General features: G+C 40.6%; 1 protein-coding gene across 10 annotated transcripts in view; it reads left to right on the top strand.

Annotated features, from left to right (window-relative positions):
- Positions 1 to 26,548, top strand: part of SEMA5B (semaphorin 5B) — a 576,167-nt gene that overhangs the window by 175,520 nt on the left and 374,099 nt on the right. For all 10 annotated transcript variants that reach the window (XM_053256885.1, XM_053256927.1, XM_053256858.1 and 7 more), the window contains one exon: positions 10,221 to 10,281. The gene's annotated coding sequence lies outside the window, so the exon portion shown is untranslated. The remainder of the gene's footprint in view (positions 1 to 10,220; positions 10,282 to 26,548) is intronic.

Below are 26,548 nucleotides of genomic sequence, written 5' to 3'. Positions count from 1 at the left end.
AGTCTTCCGTGAGCCAAAAGCAAAATGCCTCTCAGCCTTGGAAAATGCACTTTGCTGCACAATGGAGTTCTCTGTATGATTCAGGCCTTTCTACAAAAGGCTGGGATTCCAAATAACTGAGCTCAAGGGAAGTGAAATTTGCTGGGACAAAGGCTGCTATTTGTGGATTGTTTAGCTCATGTTTATAAAAGTCCCTCTCATAGTAACTGACCCACTGCTGATATTTTGTTGCAACTGTAGAGGAGCCTCAGGTGCTCCCAGTGGCTGAAAATATTATTTGGACTAAGGTTCTGATCTCATTTCCTTCCTCGGTTCTTGGAACCAATAATTACGAGGTGGAACATTTGCACTCTGAAGAAATGCTTGCTCCTCCATGGGGTTTCCAGTTTTGTCCCCCTTTTCCAGTCTTTTGCTTTTCACTTGTTGCTGACCCTTGTCAAAAATACTCCAAATCTGGAAAGGGCCACATGCTGGAATGGAAGTGAAGCGAGCAAATCCAGTAAATCTTAAAGCAAAACGCATGTATTATTAATCATGGGCACAAAACAAAGTATGTGGTCCAATTTTAAGAGATGCAGAAAATCTAATTGAATAAACTTTATCCTGTAACATGGATCATTTTTAACTTGGATCATTTTTGGAAAGGAAATGAAAAAACAGAGGCTCCACGGGGGCTTCTCATAACTCTTGATTTAGTGTAGCAGCACATTTCAGTTCTTTTGCAGATTAATCTAACCAGTATAATCTGAAACCAGGCAAATGTCCCTGCAGAATTCTGGCTTGGAGTTTTGAAATGTAAACCTTCCAACAGCACCACATGTGGGCCCCAGTGCTGCAAACCCTCATTCTTGTGCAAGTAGTCCCACTGAAGTTTTTGAGAAATTCCTAGCACTTTGAATCTTCTTGTCCGTCCTTTTTATTTCTGCTCCCCCACCACGCCACAGTTTTGTCTGTGGGAGATCCATCTTCCCTTTCTACCTTCAAAGAACACAGTTTAGCTTTGCTTAAAGTAGGGCAGAGGACCTCTCTCAGTGTTTAATGAGATGCAGTCTTGTCTTCATTGAGAGAATACTATTTGCCTCCTATGTTTTTTAAAAAAATGGTGGTTGTTCTTATTATTAGACATCATCAAAAGTTAGTCATGACGAAGTCCCATTTAAATTAATGGGAATTAAGTTAGTTATTACTAACTTGTCTAATTGATTCCAGTGGTGTTTAGTTGTGACTAACTAGCTTGGATATTGCCCATTATCTCTAACTTATAAGGTTGAGATCTTGGGGAAATAGAACATTGAGACCAAACTTCCAACAGGTGAATCACACTCATTTTTCTAAGTTAACATGTGAAAGAGACCAGGTTTATGTGTATGGTAGAGGAGAGGGGTGTACACCAGCTTCTTCTCCAGGCTTGTTCATGGCCCAGTAAGCATATGAACAAGCTTTCCCCCCTCAGTGCCTCCTGTCTTATGAGAATAATAGTGATGTAGCTCAGAGTTGTTGTGAGACCAAACATAAGAAAGATGATGAAATCATTTGTGAACAGAGAATTATGTATAAACGGTAAGGAGTAGGGTATTAGCCAACTTGTTCTGGGTGGCCACAGAGCTCTCATTATTGAAAGGAGGCAGTGAATGACAGGAGAAAAGACATTACACAGTTCTGCACGTCCTCCCAAATAGCCCAAACTGACCATTGCTAAGGACTGGATAGTTTTGGCCATTAGTCTGATATTATCTGGCATTTCAAAGGGCTGTTTCTCTCATTAAATAGCCACAAACCTGAATTTGCCACCAAGTCTACACTCAACAGAGTATTTCTTTTTAGACTGTGAGCCCCACGGGTTCACATCTTGTCATTTCTCTTTGCTATGCGATACTGCTTTGAGAATTGGAGGAGAGGTCTATCAATGGCTGCTAGTCGGAGGGCTATAGGCCACCTCTAGTGTCAGAGGCAGGATGCCTCTGAGTACTAGTTGCAGGGGAATAACAGCAGGAGAGAGAGCATGCCCGCAACTCCTGCTTTTAGGCTTCCAGCGGCATCTGGTGGGCCACTGTGTTAAACAGGATGCTGGACTGGATGGGCCTTGGGCCTGATCCAGCAGGGCTGTTCTTAAGTTCTTATGTTAAGTTAATTTATGTTGGTGTTGGCATTGAAAAGCAGTATATAAATTAAGTAATAATAAGATAAAGCTGCTTCCAATCCTAGTTCTTTCAGTGTACCTATGCAACAGACAAGTTTGCAAACATTTTTTTTTTGCATTCACACTTCACCTATCAGATGCACACTTAAACCTATAACATATTAAGCAATCCTGTGTTCTTTTGAATCTTATACTACAAGAGCTTTAATGCAAGCATACAGAAAATTGTCTCCCATTTAGTCTATTTTCCCCCCTGTTGACCTCTATTCTCACTTTCAGAACTACTTCTGAAGTACAGTATTAAAAAAAAAACACCAAACATCTCTCAATAATGAATTTCCATATGGATGCACCTTGTAAAAAGATTATCTCCATTCATTCTTTTTATAAAGTCCTCAGAAGGGTAAGCACTGTCCCAATGCACAAAAGCAATTTTTCTTTCAATGGATCTAAAAACCTTTGCTCTCTGAGGAACATTTTCCAAATGTTTACTTACTGCTTGATTCCTGATAGACAGCTTGGTTAGGAAAAGAAAATAATCAGGTGTGCAGCTGCTTTTGAAAGTTATACTGCTTTATATTGTTTGAAAGACGGGCTGCACTGATTAATATAGAAGTCTGCCTTTTCTCAACAAGGTGAATATTTTTCCTTTTTATTATTGAGATTTTTATCAGCTGTCCAATAAACTGAGATGCATAGAAGTAGTCTATACATCTAACGAGCCTATACATTCAGTGGATCCCAAGGTAATGGACACATTACAAAAGGATTGTGTATGATTGGTTACATAGACCAGGGGTTCTCAACGTTGGATCTCCAGATGTTATTGGACTTCAGCCCCCATAATCCCCTGCCCCAGTGGTCTTTGGTTGGGAATTATGGGAGTTGAAGTCCACTAACATCTGGGGACTCAACGTTGAGAATCCCTGATGTAGACCATGGTTCTGATCACATCTGCTGTTGGAACCAAGCTTGTCGAGCAAGTTTCTTCACCGTTTTTGTAGCAATCATACCTGCCAGAGCTACAATAGTGCTCCCGGCCGCATACCATAAAGTGTGAAAAGCAGGTATGCTTCCTTAAACTTGCAGTGGGCACATGCTAGTTAGCCATCATGTATGGGCCCTGCACATGTGGCCCTTCACTCACTTTACGTGGGTACTGAGTAGCAGGATCTTGCTAGCTATGGTGACCATGATTGTGCACAGAGTGTTAAGAGTCTCCGTTTTGCTTGGCATACTCTTAAGGCATAATATCTAAGTGTGTAGAACAGCAGTGGCCAACTTGAGGCTTTCGAGCTGTTGATGGATATAACTCCCTTCATCCCCAGCCATTGTAAATTGCAGCCAGGGACGATGGAGGTTGTAGTCCAGCAACAGTTGGAGAGCCTCAGCTTGGCCAGTCCCAGGTGTAGAATGAAGCAATGCTTTATCTAAGAACAACAGTAGAAAGGATTTTTCAAAAGCAACGATGCCAGCTGTACAATGATTTAAAGATGAGGCACTTGGGACTAACTGTACGAGGGCTGGCAAGAGGGAACTGAGTGCCACTGTGGTGCCCTAGAAACTGACCTGTTAATGCAGCTATTGATCATTCTGTGCTTATTCAGTACACCCTTGGAAAAAACCGTGCTGCTTTAGAAAAGCAGCCAGTTAAGCAACTGGTTACTAAAACCTTAGAGGAAGAGTAGGGCAACCAAAGTAGCAGACTTGTAGAGAGTGTCCATGGAAGGGAACGATTAAAAGATTACAGCTGTACTTTTTTAGAAAAAAAGAGGCTCTTAAGGTGACATTTGTGAGGAATGGGAATGGCAAAATGTTCATGAAATACACCTTTTAGATGCATCCTATTTGTAACCATTGCAAATAGATAAACTTGTCACATGTGTGAAGTAAAAAAATCATACCAGAAGCTTCACTAATAAATTCTGTACATTCTCTGATCATTCCAGACATTATTTATTGTCTTTCCTTGTGTTCATTTTTATATTGTGCCCTGATTTTCTTGTGTACAATTTGATGCAAGACAGATTGGAGTTACACTATGGCTTCTTGCCTCTGTGATGTCTACTTGTTCTATACCTTCCTGTGTGAACTACAGTTTCTTACAGTTGACCCTCAAAAGATCTCCTAAATTGTGCTTAAGATAAATAAGAGAATTGTTTTGAGTTTGCAATTTATTTTCTTCACTATTATAGGCAGATTAGCTATGTTTAATGTATGAAATCATCACTTATCGGTTTATCAAGGAGTTCTTTATAGTAAAATGACACATTCCAAGTGAGTTATTTGACAGGGGGCAGGTACCTAATGGAAGAAGATGGCGGGGGGTAAGGGAGTTTTTGACACATTTTAAAAAATAACAAAATGTGGGTTATCTTCCTTTGCCAGTGTCTGCAACCAATTTTCAATTTACAATAATAGCTGTGGAAATGACAGTTTTTACTGTCATATACATTGAGTTATTATTAATGCTATGCCTGATTTGACACGACAGTTTTTCTATTATTGTTATTACTCATAGCATATATATGTCAACCGTCTTGTCTAATCACCTTTGGCGTGTCTGACTAGTTCATTTGCACATAATCATCTTTGGAGATTTAATTCTTTCAACATAAAACACACAGAAGGAGAAACAAATTAACACTGAACCAAGGAGGCATTTTGGAAGCGGGTGGCGGGGGAGAGAGAAAAGTTTGTCTTTTCTAACTAGGAACCTGTTTGAATTCCTGTGTTGTGGATTGTATTTATTCGGGAGCCACTGACAGATTTATTTCTTCTCTCAAAATATTTGTCTCAATGGTATTTTAATTGTTCCAGTAATCAAGTTTACTGAAGAAAAGGGCTCTCCCCAAGTTTACCACATCCTTTCTAGCCAAGCATAACACGAGTGTGATTTATGTGAAGAAAACAACCTTGGTTCTCATTCAATCACCTCATCATTTTTAATCTGGCTGCCTAATCAGTAGCAGGCAGGAGGGGTGCTGTGGGTTTGTTTCCTCTCCCTCCCCTTATGACTTTGTCTCCAGATGGTTTGGCATGTTACCCAGCATGACGACAATATCTTTCAATTTCTCATCACTTTTGTTGCAAAAGCATCTTTCTTACTTTGTCTTACAAAGGAACGGGCTTGGGGAACGAAGTGCTGTCTTCAGGCTTTCACTGGTATCTAAGGAACCGTCTCAGATACGCAGGCTAGAAAGCAAGGCCTTGTGTCAACTTATGTTTTATGCAAAGATGTCCACCCAATTCATGGAAAGTGTATAGAGTTCATAAGGAAGGTGACTTGGCTCCCAATGTACAATGGGAAAGTAAAGCTTTGGGATAGTGGTGTGGGGCCAGGGAAGGGGTGAGAGAGTGTAAGATGTACTCATTTGCATATGTATTTATTTATGAGATTTCTATGCTACCACATAGTTCCAAAATCACAAATAGAAATGGAAAAAACACACTACTTCCCACTAAAAGCATGTGTGGCTCTGAAACCCATCATGCAGAGATGTTAAAATATCCAAGGAAATAAATATAGCTCTTCAGAAAACTAGCACTACCATTAAAATATGTAATAATAAAAGCCATCAAAACAGCAGTGCCATCTCAAGAACATTTCACTGCCATACAGGAAAATGGAAATAGGCTTTTTCACTATTTCGCTAGGACAGGATGGTCTCTACTGATCTTTTGAACATTAATTCAGTGTGGCCCACTGAATCCATCCTCCTTTCTGATCCTCTGTTTTATGTTTTTCTTGCCTGGTGTGTCTTGTATTGTTTTAAGTCAGGAATTCTGCAGCAAGGGTGCTACAACTGAAAAGGCTTTGCTTATTTTTGTATGAGATTAGTGATACATGATTTGTATGCATACCACAATGTAGCAAAGATTCTAGTATCTCATTAAATGCTGGAAGCTGACTTGGTAGAGTGCAAAAATGGCATTTTAAAAAATATCAAAATAGTTATGCAGCAATAATTAAGGCTTGCTTTACTCAACAGTTGTAGTATTGATGAAAATGTGGGTACAAACCATATTGAACCAGCAAAAGTGCTCTAAGTGGAGCCATGTTATTAAAATGGACATGGCATTCCTTTGGGTGTATGTCCATCTCTGCATGATGGGTTTCAGAGCTACACATGCTTTTGGTGGGAAACAGTGTGCTTTTTTCTGTTGTTGGGCTTTCCCAATGTTCTTTGGGAAAGAAAAATGATCGTGATTGCAATTCTCCAGAGTCATGTGTTTTTCTCTTAAAGAGTCTCTTTCTCTCTGCAGGGAGGAGAAGCAAAAAGTCATAGAGCCATAGTAGATGATGCTACTTACTCACATTCAGTGGCACTTAACGATTCAAATATTTAAATAGATATCAGAGACATTGTGTGTGGTAAACAATATTATTCCATTTAGGAGTGTTCCAATAGGTTACTTTGGAAATAGTTTATTGCTGATTGTCTAAGTGTTATGTTGCAGATCAATAGATACTAAATGACCTAAATTTTCAATGAATTCATCTTCCTTTCTGATCCTGTTTTATGCTTTTCTTGCTTGGTGTGGCTTGGGTTGTTTTAAGTCAGGAACTGCAACATTTGAGTAAAATGATTTACTCGATTGGCAAAGTACTAGAAGCAATAGGACATATGGCTGGTTGGGTCCTTCCATATTATTGTTTAATAACAATAATACATTATACTTCCAGATTCTCTTATATGTCCATCCATCTTTTATACTGAATCATCAATTTGCGTGAGCTTTATAAAAGCCAAGAGATAGGACATATGTAAAGTGCTGGAATGTATGTCTTGTACTGGAGGTGCCAGCAGCTGTCTCTGTCATCCTGTCTCTGTAATCTCCTGTGTTATCAGGTCTGAGGAAAGCTGGTCTTGTGGTAGCAAGCATGACTTGTCCCCTTAGCTAAGCAGAGTCTGCCCTGGTTGCATATGAAAGGGAGACTAGAAGTATGAGCACTGTAAGATATTCCCCGTAGGGGATGGAGCTGCTCTGGGAAGAGTAGAAGGTTCCAAGTTCCCTCCCTGGGATCTCCAAGATAGGGCTGAGAGAGATTCCTGCCTGCAACCTTGGAGAAGCTGCTGCCAGTCTGTGAAGACAAGACTGAGCTAGATGGACCAATGGTCTGACTCAGTATATGGCAGCTTCCCATCTTCCTATGCCTGTTCTTTCTCCAAGCTCTGCAGACTGAGCTTTAGTTCACAAAGATGCCACTTTGGCTTGAATAAAAGCTGCACCATCTGACTAAGCACACAGCTGACCCACCAGGCCCTATAAAGGAGAACTCTGAGGTGTGCACCTTAAGGCTTGGCAGCTTTTCTTGCTGGAAGAGAGGATCTTGCTAGGTTGAGCTTTCTGTTTGCTTTCCCTGTTCTGCTGCTTTGGGAACGTTACGTGACCTCTTGCCCACCTTGGATTATGCTACCTGTTTCTAGTTTGGTTTCTGTTCTTTGATCGCTACTTGTGGAACATGACCCTTCCCTGCCCTGATCTGACCAGCTGCAGAGGAGGATAAGACTCTTGCACAATTTCTAAAAAGACCATTTCAACAGGCACAGATTTTCTTTGCCCTGCCCTGCCCTGCCCTGCCGAACTACTGTGTCTACCAAAATTATATCTTCTCTGCAGCTATTAGCAGGAAGTGCAGGAGGTCTGCCCTCCCCTTCAGCTGGCCATTCCTAAAACACAGATGCCAAAATTGGACATGTATGGTTAATCAATTGGTTCATGTGTTAAAGGTTGTACTTTAAAGGTGGACCCTTGGTCTACAGAGATTGGAAACAACTGCTCTAGCATTTATTATTGTAATGCTCTCAACATGGGACTGCCCTTGAAAACTTTCAGGAAGCTTATGCTGGTGCAGAAAGCGGTGAATCCCTTTCTCTTGAGGGTCACGGGAGACAGTATACCAAACCGGCACTTGCTAATCAGCATTACCTCTCTCTCTGCTTCTAAGCACAACTGAACGGTTATTACATAAAGTTTTGCATGGTCTCTTCCCAAAAGAGTATCCTCCCTAAAGAGCTGCTCTGTTGTCTGAGAGCTGCTTGAGCAAGCCTCGCTCTACATCCTGGAGGTGGTGCTCTCACTTTAAATCCCTCTCCAAGGAGATTTGCTTGAGGCTGGTCCTAACTAGTTTTAGACAACTGATTCAACAGTTTTATTTAAATGGGTCTTTTGACACTGATCATGGATTCAACTCTGTGCTATTTACTTTGTATATCATATGAATTAAATGCAATCTGGGGATTTTATTGATATTAAACTATGTTATTGCTGATGTAAGTTGTTCTGAGCTCCTTGTGGGAGGAATAGCAGTTAATAATATTTTTTTAAAAACTTGTAAATGTGTAGAAAGGTCGGTATCCACACAAGCTTCCTTGTACTCCATTGCAAAAATTTCCAGGCCTGGTGCTGCAGAACTAAGCTATGCATTCAGAAGAAACATGTAATACAGCTCTGCTGGGATTGACTGCTTCAGAATGCAGGTAGAACATTGTATATTTGAATGTTCTGCCATATACAAAGCCTTTGTGCATAGAAAAATAGCACACTGAGAACAACAGGATAGAACTTGTTTCCTGATTAACATTCTTCTTCTTTTAGGCAGGGACCTTTTGTCATTGGGAAATATTCAGATATACAATATATCCCACCTGCATTCTAGTGCTCCGTTAACTGAGCACAATCTTACTTGAAAAATTAAAGGGCCTGGATAACTGGGCTGTGGTTAAGGGTACGTTTTCCTCTTGAATGGTCATTGGGGAGTTTTAAGATTTTTCTCAGATTTGTTTATCCCTTAAAATTATTTTCCAAGTGCTTTGAATCACTATTGAGAACGCGATGAAATTCTAAATGAGCTGTATTTGCTTGAGTTGGATTGAATACAAAGGTCACATATGTTTCTATTTCCTGAGTGGGGGAAGATAACTCTCTCTAAGAATTAGATATTGACAATGAATGTGTAGGTTAACTAATTTCTACTTTTCTGCAGAACAACCCACAGCATGTAATACAGTGTTAGAAATTTTCCAGCTGGTTCAAAGCTAGACTAGTTGCCTTACAAATGGGTGGAGCTTCTGTTTTCTTAGGGCCTGTTCTGCACAATCTACTCCCCTAGATAGTGATCCTGAAACATCAGACTTTGATTGGTTTGTGTGTTCAAGCAGTGAATCACCAGTCCAAAGTGAGCAAGGCAAGTCCTTTTGCATCCTTGCAATCAATAGCTGGGTTGTGGAGACCACGATTCCATAGAGAAACACAGTGATCTGTGACTGACCCAAGGTAGTCGGCAAGGGTTCACATACATAGGGGTTTATCTCAAAATAGCCTCCTAGTCTTGTTAGTATAAATGAGTGTGTGGAAGAGGAAGGATGTAGAAGCAGTGATGGAGAGATCTCTGTGGAGTTTCTCGTAGTCTGGGAGATCTTCAGAGAACAAGAGATTGGATTGGAATCCCTTGCTGGGATTGGAATTGGTTCAAGTCAAAATATCAGCATTGAGAATGAATGTCTGTGGACTAATTTTTCTGGTTGAAGAGCTGTTTTCTAGAAACTCTTGTATGTATGTACATGTCATTCAGTGTCTGATTTATCTTCTCCATTGGCCTCTGTTTACTAGGAACAGTGCTTGTTTCCTGATACCTACTCTTGGTAAATCATTGTCCCATCTTCATCACTGTTTTGCCTTTGAAGAAATATTAGCATGTCTTTTCAAAAATGTACTAGTTGTTTGCACATGCACACTAGAGTTAGTACTCTTCATGGTTTGGCTCCCTCCTCTCTTGAGTGAAATCTCTGAGAGGCAAAAGCATTTTGGCAGTAGACTGCCACACATGCATATAGATGCCCACATGTGCATCCTTAAGGCACCTTGCAGTATACAGCCTGCAATCAAGATCAGGCAGGGGATTAGATATGTTAGTTTACAAGAGTGCCCCTGTTAGCATTTGTTTAACATTGGAGAGTATGGTGATTGAGTTTAACTGTCAGTTCAGTTTCCTCCTGCTAATATTTCATATAATCAAATTTGATATAATTTTTGTTTTCAGCACACTGTTCATGAAGCTTTTCTTTTGTTGCAGGTTGCTACAGAATTATAATGGAGCATGGACTTCAAAATGAGACAACAGTGATGCAAAGGTGGTGAGTATTTTAAGACCAATTTTCCAGTGTTTCCAAAGCTATATGATAATGTCCTTTCTAGATCTTGTCTTTGCTTTCTGAACTGTTCCACTCTGGCTATGTCCAGATGGTAATTTATTGTACAGGTAATCCAAAGCTTCAGCATGAAACTGGAAGCAGGGTTCAAGTATTTCAAAGAAGAGTTTCAACTTAAGCTTAAGTTTTGCATTGTGTTATTTGCACAAACCCTTAAAAAATTCAATCTGTCACATGAACTAGGAGGATTCGGCACAGAGATCCTTGCATTCCTGTGTAACCTAGAGATGTGATCTGTGCTAATTTCTTGTGCTGGCCTGGCACTAAGCTGCCACTCTTATCCCTAGAAACAGCCTTGGAGAAGGGGTGGTATTATGCATAATGAATGGCTCTGTTTGCAACAGACAGTAACTAATGCAGTATCTGTAAATGTCCTATGAAGAACATAGTTATGAGATTAACATATTTTGAAGACCAACCAATCTCCATATGCTCTCACAATGACTGAAAATCTGAATCCAAAGAATTGTCAAATTCTTTTGAATCAGTAGCTGAACCTCAGCCATCTATGCTGCCTAGCTTGTGGCCGTATATGTTTCTCCTTCTTGACCATTGACCATTTTCCATTTTGCCAACAGAATCCGTTCTCTAGCCATCTTCTGTTTCCTCAGTACCATTCTTCTTCCACTTCTCACCTCTGAATATACTCACTGCTTTTTTGTTCTTGTCTTTCTCCAAATGTTTCACATTGCTTGCTGCCCCATTCATTCTTTCCTATATCTTCTTTCCCTATATCCTTAAAGGAGCTTAGCCTGAGCATTGCAGACAGCCTAGCCTATTTCCATTCACCTGTCCAACTTCTCTGTGACATCAGAGCAGCTCAGCCAATTGCAGCCAGTGGCTGCACCACTGTGAATTATATGCAGTACATTAATCGCTTAGACTGACTGAGAATGCTTAGTGACACATTTGACATTATGTACCTCATCAGGGCAGTAAGTTAATATCAGCAGCTGCTCTCAGTTATGGGCTTCCCTTGGACTCTTATTAAATCGAAAGCTTGAATGTTTTCCTGATGCATAAAGACTGTGACATTTGGATTGAGTTTTGAAGTACAAGGTTAAACCAGTAGAGGTTTGGAGTTTTCACTGTTTAGTTTTATTTTAATGGAACTTTATATGTTTAATCTGTTCTTACCTTAAGCTTTGGAATTGGGAGGGGAAAGCTGAAGAATAAATAAATAATCGCCTTTCTGATTTGTATGCTTGAATTAAGTAGTTGACTGAATATTTTGGTCAGTTTATCCTCCAGTGCATTTTATTGTGCCTTTTATTTAATGTACTCATTGGATCTCCATTTAGTTCAGTTGGGAACTCAGTATAGTCAATAGCTTGTAATGAAAAACTCATTGATTCCACCTTTTATTTCAGTCCCAATTGATGGTTTTCATCAGGCACTATCAGATAACTCAATCACTGGCCATTGAGAATTGTGCTTTAATCAATGGAAGACACTATTTTGCTCAAGGGAGAGGTTATTTGGGAAGAAGTCATAAGAAAATAGCACAATAGTAAGAGAAGAGGAATTACAAACAATATTATAGTTGGACCCTTTTGCCAGCATTTGCAGTTTTGAGTCTGTGTTGACTTTTACTGCTGTTGCATTCCCATTTCCCCCGAAGTAGTACCAATTGCTCAGCCATTTACTGAAGTCATTGTTTACAAAGTAAAGGCATGATCCTGTGGCTGCTCCATTTGTAGAACATCTGTTGCCTGCAGTAGAAGGATGATAAGTCATGTCCTGGTAGCTTCAGTAGGCAATATGCTTGGGAGGATAGGACTCATTATTGCATAGTCACCCTTGGATGTGCTGTCATTTGGCTGTATGTTTTCTTCCATTAATGAACATTATAGAATTTTGAAAGAAGAAAAACTCATCCATTGCAGTGACTTGCTTAAATTTCCATAAAGATTCTGGTTACGGTTGCTCCCCGCTCATTTGTGGTGACTCAGGACCAGGCTGTGGAATATGTGGCTGGCCCAGGGCTTTGGAATATGCTCCCTGTCAAAATAAAAGTATTTCCATCTCTGATTGCTAAGACCCTCAAGACACATCTGTTTTATCAGGCTTTTAACTGAATTTACTTTTAATCTGTTTAATTGACTTTATCCTGTAATATTGTTTTAACTGTTTTTATTCTGTGAAATTGTTTTGTGTTTATATTGGCTGTGTTTTAAACTGTGTATACCTCCTAGAGATATACATACCAGGTGGTATATAAATATGATAAATAAATAAATTACCCAAATTGTGGGGCAAAAAGTGGCTTCCTGAAGATGTGGTCTCCATCTGGAGTGTGTGAAGGCAACGTTCTGTACAACGCAATCCTTCCCAATTAATGCTTAACCTGATGTTTTTAAAAGGTATAATTATGGGGACCCCACAACCTTGTTTCTGTTGTAACTTAGAGATCCAAAGATTGCCTTGTATTGATTGTCCTGGTTTTCAAACTCCTGGTTATCCAGTTCTTGTGTGTGCTCCCTTTGCAGCTCCCTATCCAAACAAACCTATGCAAATATTATAACTGCTTATATCCAAGATTATCTGAGGACTTTGAATGTTCTACAGGCCATTGCTAGATAAGATACCACACTGATATTTCATATCAGGAAAAGCCAGGGGCGTATCTAGGGTGGAGCAGGCAGGGCACGTGCCCCGGGCGCCACTTGAAGGGGGGCGCCATTTCATAAAATTAAAAAAAATAAATTAAAAAATGGCTGCTGAAAACACAGTGGCCACTGCACATGCTTAAATAGCCTCTGTGAGGACCTAAGCCAGGCCAGGCCTTGCAGAGGCCATTTGAGCATGCGTGGTGGCCATTTTGTTTTTAGCGGCTATTTTAAAAAATTTTTAAAATGGCCACGACACATGCTAAAATGGTCCCTAGAAGCCAGCGGGGGGGGGGAACCTTTGCAGACCCCCCACCACAGCCTTTAGGAAGCCCCCCAAAGGGACTACAGATATTATTTTTAATTCAATATAATATAAATCACTGTACACCTATTCATTTTGGCACTATGTACAGAGAATCAGGGCTTGTGAATAATGATCTGAAGCTTATGAGCTAGGATTGTATTCATTTGCTCTTACTTTGTTTCTTGTGATGAGTGAGTTAAATGTGATGTCTTAATAATATGGCTACTAATGGTGAGTTTGTCTTTCAATCAGTGTGAAATCCTTAGTATTAAGGCCCACTGGGAATTTCTTGCTCTCTTTCTCTCATTTTAACTGTCTTTCTGAAATACTAGAATATATTCCAAACAGTGACACAGATTACTCTGCATATCATTTAATTATTTTCAGAGTATCTGGGAAAAGACAAATTCTCCATTTATTTTTAAAACTTATGTAATAGTGATGCTACAACGCATAGTAGAGACTTAGACAGGCACTTTTGTTTAGTTTTCTAAGTACACCTCCACATCTGGGTATTTCAGATATCTGGGTATTTCATGAGCCCCAGCATACTGAAATTGGTAGTTTCCCAACATTTTTTGGTCTGGCTACGTCCACTGCTAAATAATTTTTGAAATATTAAAAGATTAATGAGCTTGACTTGTATTTTTCAGCTGATATTATGATAAAGTTATCTGAAAGATGGGTGTCAGATGTTTGGACAGGGGGCGCAATTTCAGTGCTTGCCCTAGGCACTATTTTTCCTAGATACGCCACTGGGAAAAGCAGTGGCAGCCCAAGTTCTCTTTGCACCTGAGGTCGGCACTAAATGCCGCCCTCCTTCCCTCCTGCTCCTCCTGTTTTGTGTGTGTGTGTGTGTGTGTGTGTGTGTGTGAGTGTGTGAGTGGTGGTGGCGATTTTTGCGTATGCTTACACTCTACCAACATGCATTCTCCTCTGTCACTTTCCTTCTTGCTGTGCTAAAGCAGAAGACAAAATGAGAGAAGGGCCTTGGAGTAGCTACAGTATTCTAACTGCTTTCCCTACAGATGCTCCATAAAGTGTCTAATACTCTAATGCACATTCCTGAATTTCTCCTCCTCCTTATCCCCTTAGCAATGAAGGGAGTGGTCAGGAGGAAAGGAGTGGCTCTTTGGTGAGCAGTAGCTTGATGAAGAGCTACTCGGGTAATGGGAGGGCAGGTGAGTTAGCAGGGGGTATCTTGATAACCTTCTGGCACCCCAGCAATCTGCTGCTGTAGATAGCCACCTCTTCTCCTTTCGTTGGAGGTCTTCCCCCAAGCAAAATTAGGCAAGGATTTTGTTGAAATATTCTGTATAATTTGATTTTAGCTTGGGTCCAGAATAATTCTCTAACCCTTTATTTATATGTGCGCTTGAATAAGAGCATAGCTAAAGTAGTTTTAAAATTTGTTACATTGAAGTCAGTTGCGGCATCACCTGTTTGGGACCAGCTACTGCTGCAGGAATCCACTCTCCCGCTCAGATCATTGATGGAGGTCCTGCTCCATGTCCTGCAGTAACTGGAGATGTAATTGGAGATATCCTGCAGTAATTAGAGACATGGACAGGGCCTTTTCAGTAGCACCGTCCAGGGTTTGGAACTTCCTCCACTGGACAATCTGGTTTATAGACCTTACTGGTGCTCAGTCAAAACTGTTGAGTTTTGTCAGGCCTTTGGTCTGGTTAGTTTACACACACACACACACACACACACACACACACACACACACACACGGCTTGCTAGTCTGTGATAATTTCCAGGGCTACGGAAGGCGGCAACTGGGGCAATCTGCCCCAGGCTCCCACAAAGTAAGCCCCCCCCACTTTGTACACACATGCATGTGCCTCTTAGAGGGGCCCCCCCAACGTAACCCCTGCTCCAGACCTCTCTCTCTGCCCCAGCGAGAGAGAGAGAGAGATTGCTGTGATTTGTTTATTATCATGTAGTGTTTTGAAGTTCCTTGGTTAATAAACAGCTTTAAGATATAAAATAAACAAATTTAAAAGTATTTAGAAGTTATTTGTACAAGTGATGACAAAATAATTTTAATATATGGCCATTAGTTTCTCCTAATGGATATTTTAAAGATTATTTTCTCAAATATTTTTAAAAGTACTAAAATACTTTGCATTGTAGAAGCAAAACTTCTAAAGATTGGGTTTTTTCACATGCAGAAACCATTTCTTGTTCCTGTATCCCATTATATGAAGGAAAATATTTATAATTGAATGACCTTGTTTTTGGTTTATATATGGACCGAAGAGAGAGGGCAATGAAGTACTAGGAATAGCAATACTCTCCCCGCCACCTTAAGAAATCATTTTAGGGAAATACTTTAGGAGTTATGCAAGTATGGTATTGTTTTTTTAACCCCATGACAGAAGCAAACTAGTACAAGATAAATCCGTCACTGAACTTACTTCGGGGCGGGGGGCACAACCAAAATTGCTACAAACTGTGTGGAAACCATTTCATAAGGCTTCATCTGATTATGTGGAAGAGCAGCCATGAGGACCTTTTGGGTCATAAATACTGTAGCGGTATATACATTTTGGGTGGAAATAATTAACCCTTCCTCCCTGCACAATGAATTGGTGAATTGGACCTGTAGTCCCATGGATGCTTGGGGAGTTATAACTCATCTCTAATGGCCCATCTGAGCAATTTTTATTCCCACTGGTAAGAATAACTTATTTATTTATTAGATTTATGTTTTATATATTATATCTAATATATATATTAGATTTATATATAGATTTAATTAATGTCTTTATTTGAAGGATCAACTCTCTTCCATTTTCTAGCAGTGTTGTGTGTGATTGTTTTTTCAGAGATGCTGGAGTGATTGTACTTGATCAGTGTTCTCCAAGATGTATTTTGAGAATGTATTAGGATAGAAGTATATGCATGAGTGTACGCATGTCATTTGGCTTTATATGCACAAAGGTTTCCTATCATTCAGTGTTGATTTGAGGCATGTTAATACATGCATCCACTTTGCATCAATCAGTGCACAGTTCAGCTGTAAATTGGCATTGGTATGATGCTAGCGCACTCAGTATGGTTGTAAAGAGGGAGTAGATTATGAACCCTGATAATTTCCATTATGGAAAATTATACAGTGCTGTTGCAGTTACAATGCACAAATGGATTTTCCAAAGGAATTTTTAAAAAGACAAATAATGATGAAACTAAATCACATCCATAATTTAGGCACTTTCTCATTGTCCCCAGAATCCATGGAAGGCTCAGACAACCAGATGATTTTTTCTCTGTAGTCAGAATTGTATAAGACAGAAGTGAGCTAATCTGAAGTGCAGGCATAGCTGAAGTCCTTTGCTGGTTGTTATAGAGACAAATCAACAATCAGATTTTTAACTAATCCTGGAAGTAGATGCCAACAAGCTGGCCCACTCTCTTTTAAAATAAGCAACCACATTTAAAAAAAAATATTACTAGTAGGTGAGGCCCGTTATTGATCACGGAAAGTCATTTTTCCTAGAAGACACTGATAGAGAAATTAAATATATATAACAGAAATTTTGATTAATGTGCTAGCAAAAGGGAAGTAAAAGGGAACAGTTTGACATTTGTAGGATTTCACCTTAAAATATTCTTCATTTAATTGAATAATTACCATAGATGGTAAATTTTAATCAAAGTAAATTTGAATCTGAGAAAGATATGCTTTGCTTGGGCATGATTTTTTTAATTTAATTATTGATCTGATTATTAAGTGTTAGAAATCTATTGAGAATGTTAATGGAACTGCACTTGAATGATTGGTGAACACCCAAAAATGGTGTTTGGGGCTTTGTGTTGGGAATTATTAGCAAGCTGGGGTAGAGCAGTTCCATGTCAGAATAATTTTTGTGCAAAGCTTTGGTTACAGGAAAACGAACTGAGAGAGAGGTTGAAGTTCAAAAACAGACAAGGTTTTATTGTAGGGTAGTGGTACAGTGGAATAAGAAAGTTGATTAAAGCAATATTACTACTAAAAATACATTACAAGACTAATTAGATAAGAGTCTGAATTAAAATAACTTCCAGGCTGGCTAGAGAAAGGAAGCTTGTGAGAAACAAGTTTTTGGATTCACGAAGAGAACAGGGATAGGGAGACACAGAGGGGTGCAGTGATAATCATACAACCTTGTCCTTCCTTTAGTGGCGATTGGACCCTCTTGGCTCTGGTGCAACCAAAGGACCTTTTTCCTCCAGGGAAGCAGCAGGCAGTAACAGGAAACCAAGGGCGTTAGGCAGTAAAGGTAAATCCAAAAGGTGTCAGTTCTCGAATAGCCAACTTCTTTTAGCAAAGTGAGCTGCATGGATTGGGCCAGGCAAGAAGGCCAGTCTAGAGGCTGGAAGCATGATTAGCACGTAGAGTAAGACTTGGCCAAGTGTAATGGCGGATGTCAGATCTAGCGTCCAAATCGTGGGGGACTCCAAGTGTAAGAACCAAATGAAGCACACTGGAAACTTAATGAAGCACACCAGCTCAGGGGCAATTATAGCCCAAAATATGTCTTGAGGCAACATTCCAGTTGCTCTCCTTTCTTGAATGGGGCAGTTCTGGGGAATCTCAAAGGTTCCATTGTCTCTTTGCATTGTGCTGCACTATAACACAATGTTTTGAATGGGTCAAGTGCACCCTGTATGTAAATTGAGTGAATGGAATGGATGTGCAAACATAGGACGAAAGAACCTAGGAAACGAATCAGTATTTTATTGAGTACACCTCTGAGTTTCTATCGCCCACTTAGCTCTCTTCTGATAGGAAGGGAGTTGCAGCACAGAGCCTTATCTAGAGTTCCTGCTGAGGTAATTGGTTTTTAGCTTATTTGAGACATCTATGGAGGGGAGGTAGACCAAGAGGGGGTCAGTCTTTGTGTAGAGACAGATCTTGAATGAAAAGCTAACTTTTGTGAGTTAACTTCAGAAGTCTACTTAGGTATTACCAAACCTATGGAAAGGTGTGAGGCTAGTTCCCTTTCAACTTGGCTTTGGAAGCTGCTATATCTTGGGATAACTGTCCTACTACCTGCTAAGTTACTGGTCCCCAATATGCCAACAATTGGAGAGCTCATGTTTCCGTGAGGCTCATGACCATGTTAAAAGTGAGAACTACATGCCTGTGGTCTCAGACCAAAGGAGAAAAGCTTGTGGGAGCCCGCAGAAGAGCAGTGCTAGCAACAAGAATAATAGCTAAAATTGCTGATTATATTCAGAATTTCTTCTAAAAAACTAAAAAAGAAAGAAACTGAACCCTCTGTCTTTCAAAAACAATATCAAAACTCAGTAGTGTGGTAAATAAAATGGGCAGGTAGGCATTAAGTGGAGACACCAGTATTTATTTATTTATTTTTATTTATTACATTTCTGTACTGCCCCATACAAAGGCTCTGGGCAGTATACAACAAGTTAAAAAAAAAAAGGCAAACCCATTTAAAACAAGCTACTTAAAATAATATAAATTTTTTAAAAAACAATTCAGAATCATTTAAAACCAATTAAAATACTTAAAAATAATTTGAAAACCTTGGAAGGCCAGGCCAAACAAGTAAGTCTTTAGGGCTCTCTTGAAAGCCAACAAGAAGTCCAAACTACAGATATCTACCGGGAGTGCATTTCAGAGACCAGGAGCAGCGACAGAGAAGGCCTGGTTCCGAGTCGCAACAAGATATGCCAGTGGCAACTGGAGACAGACCTCTTCAGAAGACCTCAGCATGTGATGGGGATCGTACAGAAGAAGGCACTCGCTAAGGTAACCTGGACTTAAGCTGTTCAGGGTTTTAAAGATAATAAACAGCACTTTGTATTTTGTCTGGAAACATATTGGCAACCAATGCAACTGCTTGAGAACAGGCGTAATATGATCTCTCCATGTTACCCCAGAGACCAGTCTGGCTGCCGCAATTTAGACTAACTGAATTTTCCAAACTACCTACAAAGGCAGCCTCACATAGAGCACATTGTAATAGTCCAGCCTGGAGGTTACCAGCTGATGCACCACAGTTTTGAGATTGTTCTCTTCAAGGAATGGACTGTTGAATCAACCGAAGTTGATGGAAAGCACTCCTGGCCATAGCCTCCACATGGGATACCAGGGAGAGGGCTGGAACCAAGAGCACTCCCAGGCTGTGTACCTGTTCCTTCTGGGGGAATGTAACCCCACCCAGCACAGGAAGATCTAGCTCATCTCTCAAATTCCAATCTCCCACAATGAGCACCTCTGTCTTGCTTGGATTCCGCTTCAATTTGTTGTCCCTCATCCAGCCCATTACTGCCTGTAGGCAGGCATTTAGGGAGTGAATTCCATTTCATGATGATGATGATGATGATGATGATAAGGAGAAATAGATTTGTGTGTCATCAGCAAACTGTAAAAGAGTATAAAAACAAGAACAGGTTTACTAGAATAAAATTTTAAAAAATTACAGGAACAAATAAAAGTTCAGTTGGCAAGAGAACAGAGTTCAAAATACAAAACAAACAAATTTGCTAGCCTTCTCTCTCAAGGCCTAGCAGGTTACAGTAAGACCAGCTCCCTCATTGCTACCTTCCGTAGCACTTTCAGCCTGACCAACCCCTGTTTGTGTTCCAGGCTTCTGGCTCACACAACACTCAGCAGCACACTCTCTCACATAACTCTTCTCCCACATCCTTCCTCCTCTTGGCTGCTCAGCCCTCCCTTTTTTCCAGTTCCTTGGGGATACATTAACCAATAAAGGAGCTTCTTCCCTCAGGTAGCTAGAAGCTTCTGTCTCTACCTGGAGACAACCAATCACAACACAATGTAACTTTCCCTCCAGAACTCTGCATCAGACAACTTTTACCTCAGACTTGGCGGTTAGAGGTTGCTTTAAACCCTCTGCAGAACCTAATGGGATCACAGAACAATGCAAACAAACTATAAAACATAATGGGAGGGAATAGTTCCTTCACAAGGGATGATCCAAAACGGGATACCCTTTTTTTGATCAAACATTTTGTCTCCTGTAAAAAGTACCTCCCCTGTTTCAGCAATCTTTCCGGGGTGGGGCATGCAAATAGGATGACCAGTGTAGATCAAACCCTGAAGCCAGAGATTTCACATCCCCTGATAGTACTTCAAATAGAATACAGGTGGCCCTTGTTATTTGTGGGGGTTCTGTTCTCACCTGTAGGTGAAACTGCAAATGATGTGTCACTGGGAGTTGGGGGGTTCGGTTCCTAACCAACCCCCCCCCAAAGGCCAAAAAGGCAAGGGGGAGCAGAAATAAAAGAACCAGGTCTCCAGCTCTCTGGCAATGCCCTCCAAACCTTGAAAATGGTCAAATATTCACCAATTTTTTTTAAAGCCACAAAATGGCACTCTGCTGGAAAATGACTGCTAGAAATGACATCAGAAGTCATTTCCAGGTCATTTCTGGCCACTCTAAACTGCAGATAGGCTAATCACCCATTTTTTCTACCTGCAGGTAATGAAACTGGGTCTCTTAAGACCCAATACATGAAACTGTGGATACAGAGTCTGCGGATAACAAGGGCCACCTGTACTTTTCAGTTGGATAGAGAAGGTGCAGAACCACCATTGAGCAGTAGGGTTCAAAGAACCTGGGCCACCAAACAAAAGGGCCACACAGGACGAGACACCCCATGCGCATTGCCTGATCACCAGAGGGGTCCACCTCAGCCCTCCGGAGTGCATTCCCAGCCAGTGTTTGCTGGCTGGGTGCATTTATTTCCATTTTTCTCCCTTGCTGAAAGGAGAGGAAGGGAAATAAATGCAACCAGCCATAAATGAGCTCTGGAGAGCTTGCTCAGGCTCTCCAAGCCTGGGCCCACTCCCCTTTTGTCTGTGATGTCACACACACATGGGCATGGCCCAGGCTCCAGAGAGCTCTCTCGAGCTCATTTCCAGCCAGCCTCAAGAAAATTAAATAAATGCAACCAGAGAGAGAATCGGGAATAAATGCACCCAGCCAGCAAACGCTGGCTGGGAATGCATTCTGAAGGGCTCAGGCAGCCCACTGGTGATTGGGCCATGCCAAAGTGCACGTCATGTCATGTGCATGAGGCGTCAATGGTGCATGTGGCGTGTGCACGGCAGGGCCACTGGCGGGGAGGAACATGGGCCCACTGTTCCATTAGCTCCACCACTGGGATCTTCAAATGCAGTTTGAGAAATATACATGCATGTAAGAACCAGCTTTTAATAGACTTCTTACTAAAATCCATGGTAATTACTTATAGGCTAATATTACTCTAGCCTTTTTATAACTCTTTTCTTCCAGCACATTTTTTCTCCCCCGAATGCAACAGGCTGCAGAAGGCTGCACTATAGATTTTGTTTTCCCTGATCTGTGCGCAGTAGCATCATTAACACAGGCAAATCACCACACTTGATTGTGCTCTTTTGCATGGTACATTAAAAGCCTTTCCCCCTTGGTAAAATTGGCTTATTCTTCTGTAAAATGAGGGGCCCATTGCTAGTTCTTTGGCAAGGTAGACAGAGAGCCTATTTAATGAATGGGAGAATGACTTAATGTGGGAAAAGAAATTAAACGTGACAAGTGCACAGGAAGATATCAGAGGACTGATGACTAAAATCCACTGATAATGGCAATGAAAATTAATTAGCATGTATGTGTGTGTTTATTTATCTTGCTGATGGGATCTACTTATATTGGGGTTAACTAATGCATTAACAAGATGTTCTGGGATAATGTGTTTTAAAGACCAAGCACTCTTTCTTTTCTTTTTTTAATGTCCTTTGTTTCTGAGAGCCAAAACTATGCTTTACATTGGACGTATAGTTTGGCCCTTGAGTACTTGGTATTTTGATAGAAATAACAGGGGCTGGAAATGACATTGTGGTGATCCAGATTAAGATCATACTGTGATGGAGGGGAGGTTTAATTCCCTCCTTCTGCCTGTGGTCAAGATCGGTATCCCTCCCACCCAACAATGTTTGCTCTTCTCCCTGTGAGGGAAGCTCCTCTTGGCTTCATTGCGAACTTCCCTGTTGGGAGAAATAGCAGGCACACTGCGGGGATCTGGATTGTGAGTGACCATGGCAGAGCAAAGGGTTAAAGCCCCTCTTTCTCATCTGCATCAGGCTCCTCAAGGCTGGTATTTATTTCCATTAGGAACAAAGAGCATACAGAATCCAGACTACATGTTCAATGTAATCTGTAATTTGACCTCAAAATAACTCTGTTTAGCTTAGTCCTGTAAATAGCAATCTTAGCTTTGGGTTTAGAAGCTGGACAAATGCTAGAAAAAAGTCTTGCTTTTTGCAAATTGGTTTTTCAGTTTAATAAGGTGAAACCAATTAACCAGAAAAGTTGTTGCCAGATGAATTTTACAAGTACATAAAAATATATTGCTTTTTGCTTGCACCATGTCATTGCTTTTAAATTCTCCCTTTTTATTTTCTTTGCCGCACATTGATACTACTCAAGTAACTGATTAATCCCCAGAGATTATTCTTTCTGGGATATTGGTCTCCATCCCTCAGCTAAAAAAAGTATTTTCCCCTTTCCCATTACACTTAGCTGCAGATGTTTTGCAAACTGTTGGGCAAAAAGTGATAACACAGCCCATCACCTGTGAGCCCCAAAGGGATTTCATGGAGAAATTGGCAAGAGAAGGCTTTCTGAGTTAATCAGCAATGTCACACATATAGGTGTGAGTGAGCAATCACTAGGGGGTGGGGGGGAATCTAAGTTGAAGAGAAATTGAGGATTTGAGACAACTGAATACTTCCCTAAAAAGATTATTAAATGGAAAAGAGATGCTCCCCGATTCAGCTTGGAGCCTGTGAAAGTAGATTTCTGCATGTCTCTCAAATTGGGTACGATGATCAGGTCATATATTATGACCTGATGCAATTGTATAACCCTCTGAAAAGAGTTTAAATCTGAGTGATGAGCTCTTTGGGAAAGATTGTGGGAAACTTGATTCAATCCCTTTCCTGCCAAATTGCTGCACATCAAGACACTAGTCTCTTTTATAGGGATATGTATTGGGCTGCTCCAAATAATCTCCTGTTTTTATTTCTCACAACATTTCTCAGATATTGTGAGAAACCTCTTAATCACAGTTTTTAAAAATCCTGCTCACTACCATTTGTTTCCCTTATCTGCTGCTTTAATGTCATTTTTTATTTTTAATTATTGCATTGTGTTCCTGAATTAGTCACATGGGTGATCCCAGTATTTAGTGAATGGGATGATATGATGCAATGTTTGCCTTTGTACTAAATTCGCTAAGGGCAAATAAAGCCAATTGAGAGTGAGGGTAGTGCTTCCTAAATAGATCATTTGTTTTGAACACTTTCAAAACAATTTGCACTGCAGTTCCCACCGTGATCCAGATTCTTAACTAGTATTGCAATATCTCATGTATGTTCATGTGAGAATACCTCCCAAGCATGTACTTTAGGTGTTCTCCTTTTTATTCTCTTAGATATGTTCTGCAAATATTCATAAGAAAATATTCTCTTATCACTGGGAAGCTGTTACAGTTGCTGCCACTGTTCCCTCTAAGGCATGCACACGCTCACAAGTTTTCTGATGTCCACTCAGTTAATTTTAGATCCTATTCAGGTTGAATTAGGAAGGCCCCACTCTGAATGCATGTGCACACGCAGTGCCTTGATACTGCCGCCCAGAACAAAACTCATTCTGCACAGAGATGAAAAAATATTAGAGGGACCAGTGGTTGCTGCCAACTCTAAGATCTCTACAGCTGGCACTGACTTCCATAAACAGTTTCAGATCAGCTTCACAAGTAGCACAGAATGTCAGATTCTTTGGCGCATATTTAAGCCCTACTTCTGGTGTTTGGAACAATATGTCAGGATTGGGTGTGTTGTGTGAACTTATCAATTTCGACATCTGTACCTTAGATTTTAAGTGAGGGACAGATATTGGTTTCCATGCAGCAAGTAGGGCAGGATATGCTGAGATTGGGCTTGCCAAACGAACCTACCAATCTCGGCATTTTGTTGCCAACATTGGAAGCAGGGCTGTGTGTATGCCTGGGACTCCAGCAGTTCAGCCGAAACGCAGGTTCCACACAACCTATGAAGACAGCCTCCGTGACGTAATTGTGCTGTACATCAGTACTCAGTATCACAGCATTTCTAATATGAAATTTACCTCACTGGTAAAGTTCCATATTGGAAACATTGTCTAGGTTCAGACAATAATCTTTTTTTGATTACTGAGAACCAGCTGGGGTGCATCTCGCACTCACATTCTCCCCACTGTTCTTTCTTCACATGCAGTTTCCCATTACCTATGAACTCAGGAGACTGTGGTATGTTCTAGCTGTGATTAATTGACACACCAGGGTGCGAAACAACGGTTTTATTCTGGCTTGTTCTAATTTCCGTGAGCTCATATGTAATGAGGAAATATAGTTTATTTGCAGCCGAAAGTGGGAGCTTTTAATTTCCTCCCCTCACATATGAAGTTGGAGCAAAGGGAGGGGGTGAGCACCATGGCTTACTACAACTATTTTTGTATGACTGTTGAAACCATGGTTTAGATTGTTTTTTCTGAATGCAGCCTTAGCAACATTGAGTTAACCCCTGCTAACCTGGCAAAGAGGCACCTTTTAACATGGTGATTCTCTTTATTTAGCAGGGGGAGAGTAACTGGCCCTATCCACCCGCAGCACAGTACCTCCAGTGACTGTTGCTTGTGTCTATCTTATGTTTCTTTTTAGATTGTGAGCCCTTTGGGGACAGGGAGCCACCTTATTTGTTTGTTATTTCTCTGTGTAAACTGCCCTGAGCCATTTTTGGAAGGGCAGTATAGAAATCGAATAAATAAATAAATAAATACTGAAGCACAGTGTAATTACATCATGGACATACAATGGTCACATGGGCCATGACAGCAAAATCAAGGAATGAGGTAATTTAATCACTGGGTTGCATGCTCCAGTTAATAAACATGGATGAATATTTTAAGAGTTTCCTACCTCACAAAAGCCAATAGCGCACTTTAATGTTCATAATTGTTGAAAATGGACATGAAAGTGGCTAATTTTGGCTCAGTTTTACCAGGTATTTTGTTTGATGGAGAATGGGTTCTAGCTTTAAAGCCTACTACGTATAAGCCTTAACCATGGGTTCCATCATGGCCTGATTAGTGCATATGACATAATCCACTGAGGACTTGAAGTACATCCCATCTCAGGTACCACTCCACAATAGCTCTTTAAATATGGTTACAATGGATTTGGATCTCCCATTTTCAGAAGCCCATCTGAATAATGGGATTCTTTTTGTCGTGCTTTAAATAACAAGAATAGTTATCACAGGTATAAGTAAAAGTAGGACTTTTAAAGCTGTACATTAAAACTCTATTTTATCATGAGGCAGCTTGAAGTAGTTTGACTATATTACAGTTCCTCCCCCACAGAAGGGAGTTAGATTAAGGAGAACCCCATGAGTTTTATGCAGCTGTGGATTTGTAAGTACAGGAATGCACACCTTCATTTAATGTTCCCTTAAGGAAGTTCCAGAATTATTCAGGCATGGTAATGTCTGTATCATTGAGGTGGATATGTCAAGCAGCATATTCCTTGAATGTTCCAAATACTAATAAAATACAGACCATTTGTCCAAACCATCTGAAATCTTACATGAAGTGTCTATGTGTGGAGTGTCACAACCTGGTCACATATCAAAAAGAGCCATTGAGAAATGGTTGAGATATAGCAGTTAAATTTCACAGGGGAACTTTGTCCAGCTTACAGCCTTTTTTGCCCAAGCATATGATACCTTCTTTCCATGTAATTTTATATTTTCAGATATGTACAACAACAAAATGAGGGAAAGGCTGAAGACTCATATTCCCTATTTTTGTGAAATACCATTGTGTCTTCATATGGTTATTACATTTTAAAACCCCATTATTTTCAGTATGAAACAAAGTGCTGGCAACATTTGCAATGTTGCATCCAAAAATATATCCCTGAGAGTTGCACAGCCCTCAGGGACATACTTTTGCATGGTGCATTGCATTTCCGGGAGAAGCAGAGATTGGCAAAAATTGCCCCACTCGTCCTGTGCACTCTGATCTGCAGTACTCTGAAAGTCTTGGGTGGGTGCTTCTTTTTGATGCCCTGCTGGAGGCTTAGTGAGGATGTCAGCTAGGGATGGGCCCGGACCGGTCTGGAGGCCATTGAAAAGGCCTCCGGACCGGTCCGGACCTCGGTGGTTTGGATTGGGGGTGGGGGGTAGCTTTAAGAGTGGTGGGAGGGTTGACTTACCCCT

The sequence above is a fragment of the Hemicordylus capensis genome, chromosome 1, assembly GCF_027244095.1.
Source record: "Hemicordylus capensis ecotype Gifberg chromosome 1, rHemCap1.1.pri, whole genome shotgun sequence".
Lineage (NCBI taxonomy): Eukaryota > Metazoa > Chordata > Lepidosauria > Squamata > Cordylidae > Hemicordylus > Hemicordylus capensis.
This window is presented reverse-complemented; position numbering and strand designations above follow the sequence as displayed.